Source organism: Micropterus salmoides, unplaced genomic scaffold, assembly GCF_014851395.1.
Source record: "Micropterus salmoides isolate LMB-PRFRI ecotype aquatic unplaced genomic scaffold, ASM1485139v1 Ms_hic_scaffold_13, whole genome shotgun sequence".
Classification (NCBI taxonomy): Eukaryota; Metazoa; Chordata; class Actinopteri; order Centrarchiformes; family Centrarchidae; genus Micropterus; species Micropterus salmoides.
The window spans coordinates 30,543,273-30,554,892 of NW_024040374.1; positions in this window are offsets into that span (position 1 = coordinate 30,543,273).

The window sequence follows — 11,620 nt, forward strand, 5'->3', positions numbered from 1 at the left end:
TCTGCTATGCCAACTCCAAAACCATTCAACTGTTACTATTTATTTTATTATGGTTGCAGTTATTCATTTAATAATTAATCAGAGTTTCTAATTGATAGTTTAGTATATTTTATGAGGCAGAATAACTTAATTGGCCATTTTTCTAAGTGAATTTAGTTAGTTAAAAAAAAAATATATATACATTTCTGATTTTTCTGATTTCTAATAATCCTGCTGGACCTGCATAATTTAATGAGGTTTTCCATGAAAGGGAACATTGCTTACTCTTAAGCTTGGTTTTGAGCTTTGGTGCAGTGGAAGCTATTTAATATGAACAGAGAGAAAGAGATGGGCGTCTGGGTGAAAGCTTGGAAGTCTGAACACTGTGCATGATTAGGATTTCTCATCATCCAGCTGCCTCCTTATCTTGCTGACTAAAATATATTTGAAGGGACATTTTGACATTTTGTATTTTAGGCAGTCATCTCCCTTTGCCAAGTACTTGTCACATTACTGGGTAAAGTTCCATCATTTGTGCTTTAGCTACAGTTTCTTAGAGTTTATGTCAGTATTCCTAATTTCAACCAGTTGGTACTGAAGCTGTAAGATAATGAGCTAGCATGTGATTTGGAGCTCCTATAGATTTAAGTGACAAATGCAACAATGTCAGCATGCCATTTCACTTTTTTTGTGCAGTAATATCGAAGACAGTTTACCACATGATGGCCCAGTGATGGGATATTGCACTCTGAAAATGTGGATGTCTTTTAACAAAGGCTCTGGCCATATTTATTAATTATCACCTTGCAGAGATTCCTACGCCCCTAACAAGCAAGAGGTTTAATGGCAAAGTATTATTTCCCACTGACTGGAAAGTTGCAAATCAGAGTCGATCTTCTTTTGGCTCTTTGTCATCATCAACAAATCAATTGATTTATTCTCTTTAAAATCACATTTGACCACACATAAGAATGTCAGGAAGAAGATATCACCATAACAGTAGCCCTATGGGTAAATGGTAGATGGTTAAGGACTGTACTTTTACACTATAGTTCCAAAGGCTTTGGGTGCACATGAAGGTTAATGATATCCTATTTTTAATCTGTAGGGTTTGATATGGAGTATGCCCACCTCTTGCAGCTATAACAGCTGGCTGGGAAGGCTGGCCACAAGGTTTAGGAGTGTGTGCATGGGAATCTTTGACCATTCTTCTAGAAGTGTATTTGTGAAGTAAGGCACAGATGTTGGACGAGAAGGCCTGGCTCGCAGTCTCTGCTCTAATTTATCCCAAAGGCGTTCTATCAGGTTGGGGTTAGGACTCTCTGCAGGCCAGTCAAGTTTTCCACACCAAACTCGCTCATCCATGTCTTTATGGACCTTGCTTTGTGCACTGGTGCGCAGTCATGTTGGAACAGGAAGGGGCCATCCCCAAACTGTTTCCACAATGTTGGGAGCATGAAATTGTCCCAAATGTCTTGGTATGCTGAAGCATTAACAGTTCCCTTCACTGGAACTAAAGGGCCAAGCCCAACCCCTGAAAAACACCCCACACCATAATCCCCTCTTCACCAAACTTTACACTTAGCACAATGCAGTCAGGCAAGTACCGTTGTCCTGGAGTGGCGTGCTTTACACCACTGCATCCGCGCTTTGCATTGCACTTGATGATGTAAGGTTTGGATGCAGCTGCTCGGCCATGAAAACCCATTCCATGAAGCTCTCTATGCACTGTTCTTGAGCTAATCCGAAGGTCACACGATGTTTGGAGGTCTGTAGCTATTGACTCTGCAGAAAGTTGGTGGCTGCTGTGCACTGTGCGCCTCAGCATCCTCTGACCCCGCTCTGTGATTTTATGTGGCCTACCACTTCGTAGCTGAGTTTCTTTTATTCCCAATTGCTTCCACTACCACTAACAGTTGACCATGGAATATTTAGTAGTAGGGAAATTTTACGAATGGCCTTATTGCACACACACACACACACACACACACACACACACACACAAATGTACAACACATACAGAGATGGTGATGGAGCTGCCATGCAAGGTGCTGGCCTTTCCCTCGGGAGCAACTTAGGGTTCAGTGTCTTGCCCAGGGACACTTCATGTGGACAGGAGGAGCCTGAAATCCCAGAGAAAGCAATGAGATATAAACACAAATGTAGAAGATTAAAAATGTGGAAAACATTCTTGGAGAAGAGCTACAGAAGCTGAGGAAGGGATGATGTGCAGTGCTCTGTCTGCCAAGCAGACAGTGGACTGCCAGCACTGGAGGAGTCTGGTTTCTCATTTATACACCACTATGCATGAGTACAGGGATATAATCACACTTGAATGAAACCCGGGGGCACATTCAACAGATCTGCCTCAGTCTTCGACCTGCAGTGTCTCAAGATGTCAACATTTCAAATTAAATGTCAGTGTTAAGTCACAAATACATTTAAAAAAAGACATGGGATGCAATGCCCATAAAAAGCGCAGCTGAAAAAGAGTGATGATCAGATTTGTGGTCAACGTGCCAATCTGCCACAGATAGCCAACAGTGGAGGAGGCATGAAGATTTTCTAAGTATAAGACCACATAACGGGCCAAAAGCAAAGGAGGCTGCCTTTTATCTGCCTCATCTATCCATAGACATGAAGGACAAGTAACCAAATTAGTCTGTAAACTCTGAAGTTCTACTGGCAGAAATTCAATTTTACTGTAACTTGAAATGGTTTACCACCACACACCAGTCAGAACTTTTTGGATGCCCTGTCTTTTAGAGGTTTTTTTTGTTAAATCTTGAGCAATGTAGTGGTAATGCTATTTTAAATATTCTAAAATGGCCAAACAGTGAGTGTAGGTGTCAAAAAATACAATACTAGATGTAAGCTTTTATTGTATTAAAAATGACTGAATTGTGAATGAACCATTTCTTGATAGCATCTAGTTTTTTGATTTAAGTTAAGTAGCGTTACTGACTTCCTTCACGTGAGTTATTTGACCGTCAAGTGATTAAAATGAGTTCTGTTACATGTGAAGTCACATGATAAATGTCACATGACTGACATAATGTACAGTACTTATTTTAAACCCAACCGCGATGTTTTCCTAAACCTAACCAAACTGCAACCATTTCACTACGTTAACTAGGTCTTAATGTCACGTGACTTACTTAACGTAGTTAAGGTCTGGTATGGGAAACACGTGTGTGGAGGCATGGATGATGGAAACAAACTATTTTGTCGTTTAGGTTGGAGGACTTGCTGTTTTAGATGGTAGATGTACGCACAGTACTGGCTCTGTACTTTTGATCTCTGTAAAAATTGTTAACAACACTAACAAACTGCTTTTAGCTCAGGTTTTAGCAGATACTTTGTGCTTTGTTGGTTTTTATGTGTGTGATAAGTGCCTGCACGGGGAAGGTAATGGACAACAACAAAACAACTGTACATTTGGCCCTCTGTGCATGCTGCACAATGCCGCCAAGTACTGAACCAGTGCATCCAAGCGGGTAAAATCTCCAGCCTCTATTGTACTGAAAACCTTTGTTCTGGCGCCTTGATGGGGGTTTAAGAGGGTGAATACATTGTGTGTGTGTGTGTGTGTGTGTGTGTGTGTGTGTGTGTGTGTCTCTGCATTATCAAACATATCTCCACATTAAGAAACATCCAGTGTGTTGGAGCCAGAGCCCTGTCACATACAACTCATCTGTAACAGAAGTCCAGTCAGACATCCCTACCCACACAAACACACACAGCTACTACATTGTATCCCTAAACCGCATTCCCATACTGTACCCAACCATTCATCTGAGGTGAATCAATAGCTCAGTTAACAGTGCAGGACTGAGTTCAGTGACAGCACTTGTACTCCCAGTGAGAGAGGAGACACAGGAACACATTCAGCACAGCACAGCTAATCACCATTAAAGGCTTACAAGAGAGAAGGAGAGGAACAGGACGAGGAGAAGGAGAGCGAGGGTGGGAAAGAAAGACAGAGGAACAAAAAGAAGGAGAGAGAGAGGTAGGGTAGCTGTTCCAGTGTTGGGCTACAGCAGCAGAGAGCAGGCAGACACACTGAAAGGCACTTTCAGCCTCTCCTTTCATGCAAGATGCTATAAAACAGAGTGACTTACTTCCTGTTTGTTTACTGGTGACAGATCTTCTCCACCTGCAAGAGATGACAAAATCAAAATATTAAACTTGTCTAGCATTTAAATGATTAAGGACTATCAAGGACAAAAAACTGGATCCAGTGTCTGTGAATATATAATGGTACAGTTTGCATAAACTTGAACAGATCAGATTTTGTTGTCACATTTTGTTTTTACTTAATTAGTCTGACATTGTGTTCGTGTCAGTGTTTTAACACCAGACACGGGTCATTTTCTAAAAAAAAAGGAAACAAAAGTAAGTGAGATGCCTGGGACCAGCCATATGTTTAGTTTGCAGCAAGAGCAAGGACTCCCTTCTTTTTAACTTAACCAGTTTTACCGATAATGTAATTCATTTTTATAATAATGTTTAAGCTTGTTTTATAGTAACGATACATTTTAAGAGTGAAATGAGGAGCTAGGATAGGCAGAGCTTCTTCTTTTGATTCCTGATGTGCTGACAGGCTGCAGTTTTCAGAAAATACAGTTTACATATAAACCAATCACCACCTGCTCTGTGTCAGTGTCAGGGATCCCACTCCATAAGCTAACCTCAGTAGCGTTTGGGGGCAGGGTGGCTTCGAGGTATGTTTTCTCCTGTTTGGTGGCGTGTCGCAGGTGTTACCCAATCATCTGTGAAAAGTTAACCCCTTAACGGCGATTGTAGCGAATTCGCATCACACCTCTTCCTCTCAGACTGCAGCCAAGATAGCGTAGCGTACCTGGGAACCTTTTGCAAGCACTGGTTTCTCGTTTATGCCCGTTGTCGCTAATTTGCATCATACCTTCATCATACCTGCATTTATATATTTTCTATGTTCTATAGACAAATGAACAATTTCCACTTATCAGCCTGAAAGCAAATGAAAATAGAAATAATTCTTTAAAATTTTTATTATTCAATAAATCAGGCGTCAAGAGGTTAAAAAGGCAGGAAAATGCAGTGCGTTTGTGTACACAACAGAAAAACATTCTGTTACGTTTTGTCAGCGCTGAACTTGCCCCAACGCTACGTCCTGTAGTTCAGGGGGGTTGCTGCTGGCATGCTTTTCCAGAGTTGTTACATGTGATTACTAAATGAGACGGAAATAATTCCATATTAAAAAAACAGCAGAACATTTGTTTTTATTTGTGTAGTAAATTTATAGTTTGAGCAATAGCCAATATTGCAGTTTAGCTCTGTGAAATGGATCTTACAATAACACAATGGGGCTGAAAATGAAAACAGACAACGCTTGATTGGTCACTAAAGATAAAAACACTTTGACTGGTGCTAAATTAGAAGCGTTATCTGGGAGTACAGAAAGAAATGTGAACACTGAACACCGTTGATTTAATTCTAACAGCTCAGCCTCAGTGGGAGACAGCTGTGCTTTGAAATTCAATATTCAAAAGCTGTCCCGGAATAACAGCAGCCATTGTGTTGAAATATCAGTCGTATGATGTGAAAAGATCATATTGCTTCTTGAGCTGCCTGCCATTAATTTGACTTGACTGCAACCATGATCCCTGAGCACAGCATTTAATGTGAAATGACAAAATATTACAACCAGCTCTCTCAAATGTCGACAATCTTCCCCGGTGCAGCTCTCAAGCCTTTGTATGCCTGCAGCTTTTAGAGTAACTCAGATATGGATTAGATGGAAAAAATGCACATATGAAAGAATAAGCAACAGCTTAGCAAATTATTTGACATGGAATAGATGTTGATACAGCCTGCAGCAATGCTGAAACCTGTGTAAATATAGTGACAGTGATAGTGAAAATCGTTGAGATAATATCCACAGTTGTTCAAACTTACAACCCTATCTCCTGTTCACTGATTTGACTTGACAAATATGTTTGGGAGGAAATATTGCTACATGGATTACGTTCAGTGGCAACATTTTTCACCAATTCAGGAAGTGTAACACGTTATACAAGCTATTACACAGCGATAACGACAGCCGACTAAAATTGAAGCGTATCTGCTCTGTGAGACTCGTGTGATGCCTCTCGCACAACTTCATGTTGTCAGAAGAAATTCTCTCCAGGGGCTGAATGAAGGACAGTAGCGGACTAGTACCCCCTTGCGGCCGCAATGAAAGGTTTAATCGTGGCAAGCAGCTGTTATGGTTAGTCAAGTGCAAACACAGGTACAAAGGATTGGACCCAAAATGCAGAGCAGCTACAGTTTGTGCTATTTATTGTCACCAGTGATGAAACTTACAGCAAAAGAAGCAGGCAATCCAAGGAACAAACAATCCAATGAACATGAAATAACAGAAGTCCAGGGAGCATGGGAATCCCAAAACAAGCCAGAGAAATCCAAAACCAGGAGGTTGGGGGGGGTAAATGAGGCACAGGTGAAAACACTTCACCTGTCAACCAATCAACACTGACAGGAAGTAAAACAAGACATCGACACCATGGGGAGAACAACTTCAGAATAATATAGGAAATAAAGTCAACATAAACACAAGGATGGATTTAACACAATAAAAGAGAATGCCAAAACCATAACAGTAGCAGAGCGAGTTGCGCAGGCTGTATGAGACGACTCAAAAACAGAAACACTTGTAGACAGCTTGCTAGAGTGATAAACTGATTCAGTTAATGTCTCTTTTTTAAGAAGACACTGAGGCTTCAGTACACCAGCGGAAATACATGATGCCCATATGTTATTCCTAACCTGCTAAAATATTTAACCATAGCCATGAGCGTTAGTTGCCTAAACACAACAATAAAAATGTACAGTAAATTATAAATTAGTTGCCAGCAGCATATATTGTCAGAAAACCAAACAAATACATTGACAGTGACAAAGATGCAGATGTGTTCAGTCTAAACATTATGGTTTGGCAGGGATCAGCTTGCAGACACTTTCAATAGAAATGTTTCCTTTTTATATTTCTAAAATATCTGAAAATAACAACTACACTGTGGTTAAGTTTAGGAAAAAACAGTTAAAGCAGCTTAAACACTTGGTTAGGGGAATATGGTGGGTATATGGTTAATAAAGGTCTGGGACAAGACATCATCTGGACCGGTATTTATCAAGCTTCTCAAAGTGCAATTTTAGTCTTAAGTGCTGAGAATTCATGAAATTTACTCCTACTTTCAAACTGAAGAATAAAAGCAAGTCTGACTGGACTGCAGATGTGAATTAGCTTGCAGCTATAATCTGGTACAGTGCATCAAATGGTAATGTTTATGTTTTACTGTACGCTGTCCCTTTTTAAATAAAGAATTTAGAATTTTTTATCAAATTTCTTAAAGCTAAGAATCACTCTTACTCTCCCAGTTATTTAAGACAGCTTCAGAGGTCTCTCAAGTGGTTAGGAGTTGCCGGTAGGGGCTTGTGATGGTCCTGTGGAGACAGAGACATGTGCCAATCCTTCAGAAGAGGAAGAATGTTCTGACATCCCTTCACACAAAGCAATCCCAGTCCCGGCTGTTCTCATCTGTGACACCACGATGGTGGAGCGAGCTACCAGAGCTATCAGAGCAGGGGCGTCCCTCTCTAACTTCAAGAAGCTCTTGAAAACTCGAACACTTCCTCTTATAACACCTCTAACTCCTAACCTCTAACATGCACATCCTGTGCTCTTCTTCTTCTATCCCCTACAATGATCTTGTTTTGATTGCACTTTTTGTTAACTCTTACTTCCTTCCCTAGGTATTTACCCCATTGATGTGATAAGAACTATGAGCTCTAGTATGTTTTGCTGCTCTTACTAGTATGTATTGTCAGTTGTAGATCTGTATTTGATGCTCTGTTGATGCTTGTATGTTGTTCCTCAAATGTAAGTCGCTTTGGATAAAAGCGTCTGCCAAATGAGTAAATGTAAATGTAAACTGAAGCTGGTGATGACACTCCGAACTGTCATGGAAACAATTATGGCACTTAAAGCTTCACTCATTGTCACCTCCCAACAACACCCCCCGTAATCTAACAGACGCAATTCATGCAAAAAAGACGGCTTCACAGGAGCAGTAGGTGCAATTGATGGCACTATAAACTTTTTTATCTTTCATTTATTATTGTGTATATCATAATGTACTGTCTTGAAAATTCTTTATTGTCAAATGTCTGTTGAACATAAACTCCTCTTAGGAATTTCACCATTCAATGTGAATTTAAATTCTTAAATAAGGAAATCTATTCAGTGATTGGTCCTTGCCTACATCGTCATCCAAAATCCTGTTTGCAGCACAGCAAAGTGTTGTGAATCAGCACTAACACGGACACATAAGATTTAGTCCAACACTTCAATCAAATTAGGACTATGAAGCTTGGTAAGTAACTTTTAAGCGCAGCTTTGAGCCGAGAATTATTTTACTCTTAAGTCAATTCTTAGCAGACTCTCACGAGTAAATCTGAGAAGCTTGATCTCCAGCATGGAAGTCAGACGCGCCACACCCATCCACAACCAACCAACCGACCCTCCACAGCCTTACTTTCCTCCTAGCTACATGAAGGGCACACTACTTGAACACTGGATTTGGATGTAAATCGAATCTAATATGAAGTGAGTTGTTGGGATATTGGGCTGAGCCATTACCACGCAGGAGAAAGCCCCTAGGGCTTCACTGCCGATGAATCTATGGTTAAGTCAGTGAAGTCAGGACATGAAGAAAAGCTGTTGAAGTCAAATTTAGCCAACTTTGACTCCTGTCCTTTTCAGTTTTTTTCAGCAGGGCAATAGCAGCAGCACGTCAGCAGTCTTTTTTGACATGACCTTCTCAGTGAGAACACGAATTACCAGACAACAGCAAAGAAAGTCGAGTTGTACTGAGATACCACAACATTAAGTGTTGTTTCGAGGTTTCACAGAGGTGTAGGCCAAAATTATGGACCCTGCACACCCGTGGGCCCCTCCCCGTATCCACAGCTATGCATTGTAGTATCTTTGTGAGCCCCCCTCAAGTGATGGCCTGCATACTCAGTCCCCTTTGTCCCCCAAGTCCTACGCCTCTGTGTATTCAGATATATAATATTCAGAAAATAACACTTTCTGCACCTCAAGCTTAATCAGCTGGCTGAAAGCAAGACATCTTAAGCATGACACCCAAATCAAACTTCCACAAAGAGTGTTACATTCTCATCATGATTAAATACTGATCCACGTACAAATTTAGAGTGTAAAAGACGAAGAGTATACAATACAATGAGTCAACACTAGCAAGTGGCAGGATGAATCAGCAGCTGACAGCTTAAACGTCCTGTTTGAAGTGGCACATTCTAATTTCTGGTGAATTAAGTATATTTGTGTAGTTGCTAAAATAGAAAAATTGCAAACCTCACTCAATGGTGATGGCTCAATGGGTAAGACACATGCCTTTGGTGTGAGAGACCTGGGTTCATTCCTCCACTGTGACCCATCCACCAATGTGTCCCTGACAAAGAGGTGCTCCAGAGGCGTGCAACCTCTGATGTGTATAGTAATTGTAAGTCGCTTAGGAGAAGCCACAGAAAACCACATCTCTAAGGACTAAATTGTCCTGGGTGTAATGGAAGCACACTTTGGTACCATGAATGACACAAAAATACACTGAACACCCAATAATGAATTTATTAGCTCTGACATCAGTATGAAACCGCTGGGTCAGAACAAGACCTTCTGGAGTCCTGATGACGATCCAATGAGGTCAACGCACTGACTTGTTAATGAATTCACTATATACTGTATGAGTCATTACACTGTAGATATGACTCAGGCTGACTCAGTGTCTTCCTGCTGAAAGGTAAGAACATGCAAGCACATTACTGGCTCATCAGTCTCCCTGTGGTTTCTTTGTCACCCTCAGCGTATGAAAGGTGGAATGCACCCCCTGACGGATTTTGTTGCGTTTCCACCTCCCACACTAATGCAGGCACGAAAACTCCAGATGAGAAACTTTCACCACCACTTTTTTATTAAGCAAGACAAGGAAAACCAGGGGCCTCATTTACAATCAACTGACTTACGATCAATACAATCAATCAATCACTTACACCCACGCCTGTGGTGAACCTTTAGCTTTATGAACAATGTGACAGAGAATATCAATTAAAGGTGTTCTGAATTAAAATCAGGATGGTAGAAAATTAAACATGTGCATTATATGTTAACAGGAAGAATTTGAATTCATTGAATTATCGGATCATCTGCGATGTCAATGTGCAACTACTCAATGTATGCTCCAAGTGGTCTACACAAAGTCATTCACGCCTGCATCTAGAAGAATCTGAATGTGGCGAGGGGTGGCTTCTGAGTGAGTTCTTTTATTTTTCGGTTTTACCCTACTGAGCTGATTATTACGTTCATCCATTTATCAATTCATCCAAACAGGCTTTGACCAACAGCAATGATCCGGGTCAGCCTCCTTATCCACCCACCTGCATGTACACATATACAAACACACATGCATAAAATCACCTTAAAATTAAATCAGAATGATGGTAATTTGCACTGGCTGTCAGACAGGTCGTGGTCAGAGGCGTCAGTAGCCTGTCATCATGATCTCACCGCTGTGAAACATGCCACAGAGTCTAGCCTCTCAGCGCTCTGGCTGGATATTACTGAGCTGATGCATGTCCAATTAACACAATGATATCATATGGCTGACATGGTCTTCAAAAATTAACAACTTACTGGGAAAAGACGACATACTGCAACAGTTGACTCACATGAGATTAAAGAGATATGAATGTACAGCAGTACTTGACTTTCTCTTGCGTGTCTCCAATTTGTGTGTGATCAAAATCACAACTAAGCCTTTACAGCACTAGTAAGCCCCTGGGCATGAAGCAGTTGAATAACCAAATCCTATTTGAGATGTATTTTCAATATATGGTGGCTAAATTTAAATTAAGGCAGTTATTTTATATATACATACTTGTATTTAGGGTTTCTACAAGGTACAAGGTAAATATATTTGTCACAATACAACAGGTTGTAGAGTGAAATTGAGTTTGTAACTCCCTGTGGCTACAATATACATTAATATACAAGCAATTACAAAAAGTTACAGAAAATTCTTACATCATTTATATATTTCTCATACTGACACTGCTTCAGCACCTCTTTTCACCATCTTTCTGAACACTCAGTTTCAGCTCCTGTCTCTTTAAAAGCTCAAACTCTGGAGCGGATGCAGACAGCTGCGGACAGCTGCTTTGTTTGCCCAGCTTGTACAAACCTTTCATGGTTCCACTTTCACAAATGTGAAAATTGCTGATTTTCCTTTTTATTATTATTAATTTATTTGTACTAATTTTGAGCTTTGTGCTGTTGGTTAGACAAAGCAAGCATTGTGAAGGTGTCACTTTGGGTTCTAGATAATTGTGATGGCATTTCTCACTTTTTTCAGAATTTCAAAAATGGAGATCCTGCTTTTATATTATTGCATGACTAATAACAATAACCTAACATATAATAGTATAGCAGTCATACACTTTCATTTCTGTAATAAGTACTTTGACTTGACTTTTAATACTTTAAGTACATTTTCCCAATTATATTTATATCTCGATTATA